At 52.0% G+C, this 6021-nt stretch overlaps 1 pseudogene; it reads right to left on the bottom strand.

Moving 5' to 3' along the window:
• Positions 1-1459: 1459 nt before the first annotated feature.
• LOC129514551 (C-X-C chemokine receptor type 4-like) lies at positions 1460-5011 on the bottom strand (annotated as a pseudogene).
• Between the last annotated feature and the right edge of the window lie 1010 nt (positions 5012-6021).

Below are 6021 nucleotides of genomic sequence, written 5' to 3'. Positions count from 1 at the left end.
TCATGGTTTTAAGACTAAGCCTTCCAAAGGGTACATGTAAAACTATGCTTAAATGAAGGGTGATCCAATTAGGCTTCGCAGGGAAAACCAAGAAACCTCAAGATAATTTCCTATATAAAATCTAATTGTGTTCTCAAGTGGAATAGGAATACCACTCTGAATTATTCCAGATCCATAGACTGCAGCAGAAATGTACAGCCAAATTGGATTCTATTTTAAGTAATTATTTCCCTTCACAGGATCTATAATTTGCCTTCAACAAATGTGATTTGCCTCAGAAAGATAATACATTGCAATTTTTCCTCCAAAATAGATTTTCTGTGCCAGAAACAATTATGAAAAGTAGACCAAATATTGCCTTGATTATATCCTGGTTATTATCTTTGAGTGCATGCCTGGAGTGCCCTGTTTGTGTTCCAAAATGAGATAGGTACGGCTGCTATATAGTTTAGAAATTATCTTTAAATGGAGACCAGAGCTGAAATTTACTCAAGAGCCCAGGGCTTGCACAATGGTAGTGTAAATAGCTACGGGTGTTATTATGTAAGACTCCAAAATCTTGTGCAAAATATGAGCAGTGAGGAGCTTGGTTCAGTGGACCTTTCTTCTGAGCTCTGAAAGCACCAATTTAACTTTCATCTGCTTGGTTAAACCCTTGAGGTGCTAGGTGTTGCAATAAAATGTTGAGATTTGCATAGAAGATATTGCAAGGAGGGTATTTTTGGCATGGTTAATTTTATGAAGAAAACATTCACTTTTGGCTTTATTTTCAATAACAGTTCAGTTGATTTATGACCAGGTGTTCTGGGGAACGATAGTGGTATGGTTAAGAGCACAGTCTGGAAGGATGAATGGAATCAACTGGTTTGTCCCCTTGAAAGTGCAAGTTATGGAAAGTCTATGCATCTCTGTTCCTTTGTCTGTGAAAAGGGAATGATGGAATCTAGATGGAAAGAATCAGATGAGAAAAAGCATACTGTGCTTGGCACAGCACAGACCTAGGATAGTCATACAAGGGGTCAGTCCTAGTAAATTTTAAAACATGGTATTTTAAAACATGCATCCCTTTTCTCCTTAACATACATTTTTCCTTCAAAAGATGACTTTTCATAGGAATAGGAACTGGCTGGATGTTTCTAAATGTCTAGGAGTTGAAAGTGGTTGAGACTTCAGATTTTGAAGACAAGATTCCCTGGTTTGGAATACTGGCTATGCTACTTACCATGCCTTTAATCTGGTCACTTGGGCTTTCTGTGCCTCAGTTTCCTGCTCTACAAACTGTAGCTCTGTTATTAATAATTGAGTCAGAGTTCCTATCATAGAATTGTGATAAGGGTTAAGTAAAATATTACAACAGCTAGGATAGGACCTGACATGCCATAAATATGTTATTATTTTTGACTTCTGTTAGCCAAAGGAATGTCAACAGAAATCAGAACATAACACTGAGTAAGTTTATCACGAACTTTTATTAACAACTTAATACAAGACTGTACATTGAAGGTGCTGAAATCAGTCCACTTGAGAAAACTGAAAAACCATCATTTCTATACTACTTCAGGCTTTGGTTGTAAGTGCCACCTTCTACAGCAAAATCACATAGTGTAACCAAACCATTTAAGAACAGGAAAAAGAAAATGTTCACCGGAATGGAGAGATTATTTATGTACAAACAGCTGAGGATCATTTCTAGCTTAAGTGATTCACTACACACTCTGGAATGTTCAGTTCCCTTTTCTACAGTCCTACAACCAGACATACAGCAACTAAGAACTTGGCAATAGGTCCTGCCTACAGACATTCATCCACATGAAAAACAACAACAAAAAATATTTATATAAATAAGTCAATTAAACCCTCACAAAAACTAAAGTAACACAAGAAAAAATCCAACAGTCAATAAAAACTGTACAGTATCGGTCACTCTTTTATATCTGAAAAAATGTGTAACAAAAAAAAAAAGAGTTCTTTAATGTATACAAGTCTTTGAGATCATTGTTAGCCGGAGTGAAAACTTGAAGACTCCGACTCAGTTGAAACAGAAGAATGTCCTCCCCGCTTCCCTTTGGAAAGGATCTAGAGGCTGGACCCTCTGCTCACAGAGGTGAGTGCATGCTGGGCAGAGGTTTTAAATTTGGCTCCACGGAAGGCATAGAGGATGGGTTCAGGCAACAGTGGAAAAAGGCTAGGGCCTCAGTGATGGAAATCCACTTGTGCACAGTTTTCTCAAACTCACATCCTTGCTTGATGATTTCCAGAAGGATAAAGCAATCGATGCTGATCCCAATGTAGTAGGGCAGCCAGCAGGCAAAGAAAGCAAGGATGAGGATGACTGTGGTCTTGAGAGCCTTGCGCTTCTGGTAGCCCTTCGAGTGGGACAGCTTGCAGATGATAATGCAGTAGCAGGACAGGATGACGATACCCGGCAGGATAAGGCCGACCATTATGTGCTGAAACAGGAACATCACCAACCATGAGTCATTGGGATAGAAGCGGTCACAGATATACCTCTCATCTGCCTCCCTGACATTGGCAAAGGTGAAATCAGGAATAGTCAACAGGAGAGCATGTATCCAGACGCCAACGTAGACCACCTTTTCCGCCAACAGCTTCCTTGGCCTCTGACTGTTGGTGGCATGGACAATAGCCAAGTACTGGTCCAGACTGATGAAGGCCAGGATGAAGACACTGCTATAGAGGCTGACAGCATAGATGACATGGACTGCCTTGCACAGGAAATTCCCGAAGTACCAGTTTGCCACAGCCTCAACTGCCCAGAAGGGAAGTGTGAGGACAAAGAGGAGGTCTGCCACAGACAGGTGCAGTCTATACTTGTCTGTCATGCTTCTCGGTTTCTTCTGGTAACCCATGACCAGGATGACCAATCCATTGCCCACTATGCCAGTCAAGAAGATGATGGAGTAGACTGTGGGCACAAAGATCGGTTGAAGTTAGCATTTTCCTCCTGGAAGCAGGGTTCCTTCATGGAGTCATAGTCACCTGAGCCCAAGTCCTCTTCTGTGTAGTTATCTGAAGGGTATATCTGCAAAAGAGGCAAGGGAAGGGATGTTAACTTTCTAGTTCAGCTGGCATTCTCCGAATTAAAAAAAAAAAAAATGTTTCTGCGATTTTTAAAAAGTGATTTATAAAACCCAAGTCAGCCCAGGCTTCTTCAGGACATTCTGCTTCGGATGAAGTAGTGAGTGGATGGGCACAAGAGAATTGTTATAGATTCCTGCAACCCTCCTGCTCATCTTCCCCAGAGTCACTTGTTATATCCTTCTTAAGTAGAACCAATTACAAAATTCTTTGTTTAGAACAAAAGGGCGCTGAGATTCTGAGTGTTTGAAAGTCACATCTTTGCTAACTCTTCTACCCCACCCACTGGGGGGGAACCTTGGGAGGGAAAATACCAAAACAAAACACAAAGGGAACCACTCCTAGACTGTGCGCCCTAGGGAGTGGGAGAGGTGGGGTGGGGGTGGGGGGCAGGCGAGGAGTGGGAACGGAAGCTTGAGTTCCGAGGAGCTGGGATTGATTTTCTATACGAAGGTTTCCCCAGGATAGGGAAAAGGGAAAGAATGAGCATGGAGGGGGGTCCTCAAAACTTTCTCCTAAGGCACAAAACATTGCCTTCCCCTCGTCCATGCAAACACAAACCAATCTGTACTTCAAGCAACGTGTAGGGGGAAGGAGGATCCAGCCTTAAAGGAAGGATCTGTGGCGCTCGGGGTGCTGAACGGGGCTGTTAGAAGGGGGTGCGGGCGCGCACAGCGCCTGGGGCTTGCGCTCCTCTGGGCGCGGGTCTCTCCGCCCGACCCGTCCACCTCTTGGCGCGTCTGGGACGTTGGGGAGCGCGGCGATCTACTGGGAGGGGAAGGTCACGGGGTCTGCGCTCATGGTCCTCGCCCTGAGTTTCATTTCCTCACCCTCCCGGGCCGCTTCCCACCCCGCCACTGACCCAGTAAATGGGGTCGGAGGTCTGCAGCTGGAAGCCTCGGGGGCGGAGGGCGCCCTGAGGCCTGGGGGGCGCGAACCCCCGACCTCCGCGCCTGCCCTGCGCCCACGCCCACCAGCGGGCGCCGCGGCTCCCGGCGTCTCGCCCAGCCCCTCGCCAAGGGCAGGCTCACAGGGTGTTGGGGAGAGAATGGGCGTCTCCCCGAACAGCCTTTGAATCGCGCGCCGCCGGGGAAACGAAAAGCCTTCCTGGTAAGGGGTTTCCAAAGTCTCCAGGAAACCACCGACGGTTCGACGGCGCATTTGGGATCGGCGAGGGCCAAACGGTCTCCCCACTTGCACCTGCCCGTGTGCGCCGCAAGCTCCCGCAGCCCAGGTGCCCTCGCAGCCTCCCGCGGGGCCCCGCCGCGCACACCTCCGGGTCCTGCTGCGCCGAGGCGCCCTCACGCTCCGCCGTCGGGGCCCGGGCCGCTCGCCGCCGCGCCCCACGGCCGCGTCCCCGCGGGGCCGAGGCTCAGATGCCCGCCTCTCCCGCCCGCTGCTCGCCGGCGGGGGTCCTGACGCAGCCCCGCGGGCTGTGCAGAGCTTAGGGCCCGCGCGCCCCCCCTCAAGGGCGCCCCCCAACCCCCGCCTGCGCCTGAGATCAACAAGGGGCGGTCCTCGCCCTGGGAACTCAGCCCCGCGCGCCGCCCCCACCTCCAGCTCCAGCTCCTGTAGTTCACCACCCCCGGAGACATCCTCGGGCTGAGTCCCGGGACGGCGCCGCCCGCGGCTGTACAGGACGTTCTTGGGTCTGAGGCTCCAGGGGAGACACACGCATCTGTCCTCCTCTCCCTGCAGAGCCAACGACTCCAATCCTGCCGGGTCCTCCAGGGTAGCCACGCGCACGGAAACTCCCTCCACGCTCCTTCTCCCGGGCCGGCCCCTCCCACGCTCCGCTCGCCTCTGCTCGCTCCGAGGGGGTCGCGCCCTAAGTTTTCGTGTTTGTGCGTGTAAGGAAATCAGGCCGAAACCGGACTTACATGGAGCTCTTCCATGGTCACTGCTCGCCCTCCGGCCGCTGGTGGCTACCGGAGCACCCAAGCCGTCGGGGTCACTTCGCTACCTGCTGCCGCAGCCAACAACACACTGTGAAGTTTCTGGCTGACGCTGGACTTTTATAGAAACACGCTCGGCGGGCGGCGCATGCGCCGCGGTGGGCAGGCGGGCGGGGCCGGGAGGAGGGAGGCGGGGTGCGGGGGAGAGGGGCTGGCGTGCGGGAGGAGGGCGCGAGGAGGGGGCGGCCCGCCCGCGCTGCAGCCCCGGCGAGGTTAATGGGGCAAACCTGGGAATCCCCTGAGCCGCCGCTGTTAGCTGGAGGTCACCTTGTGCGTCTCGAGCTGTGCGTGGAGGGACTCCCGGAGGCGTCCCCAACTTGGGAACGCTGAGCGCGCCCGGAGGGAGGTGAGAGGCGCGGGCCCCTACGCGACCCAGTGTGCATCCATCCTTGCTCACGTGGATGGAATTCCGGCCCCGGGAATGCTACAGATGGGGAAACTGAGGCCCGGAGAAGGGTAGTGACGTACCAGCATAACCCAGCCCGTAGGCGCGACGCCCACGCGGGTCCAGCTTGTGACTCCCTTCCCGCGCGCTCAGCGGACGCAGACCGTTCAGAAAACAAAACGATTCTCCCTTCGGAGCACAACTGTATGCGAGCATACGTGCCCATCCCCAGGAACAGTGCCCGCATCGGGTGTGCAAAATACGGAAACGCTTCCCGAAGAGGTAGGATGATTTGGCGTGATCAAGGAGGGAGACTGTGCCAGGGCAGTAGGTGCGTGTTCCCGGGCAGCCAGTAGTGACCGCCGTACCCAGACGTGTGTGTAAGTGCGCCTTAGCACGAGAGTCGCTCAGCGAATAGCACTTTCTGTAACAGATCACGAGGCAAACGTGCACACAATCACTCATTCATTTGCACAACAGCGATTGCATTTAGCCCACCGGGGGCGGGGTGTGCGATGCCCTGCTCGCGGCGCGGGCGCGCAGCCCCGAACCCGAGGACAAGGCCCCCACGCGGAGGAGCCG

Source organism: Nyctereutes procyonoides, unplaced genomic scaffold, assembly GCF_905146905.1.
Source record: "Nyctereutes procyonoides isolate TBG_1078 unplaced genomic scaffold, NYPRO_anot_genome, whole genome shotgun sequence".
Classification (NCBI taxonomy): Eukaryota; Metazoa; Chordata; class Mammalia; order Carnivora; family Canidae; genus Nyctereutes; species Nyctereutes procyonoides.
This window is presented reverse-complemented; position numbering and strand designations above follow the sequence as displayed.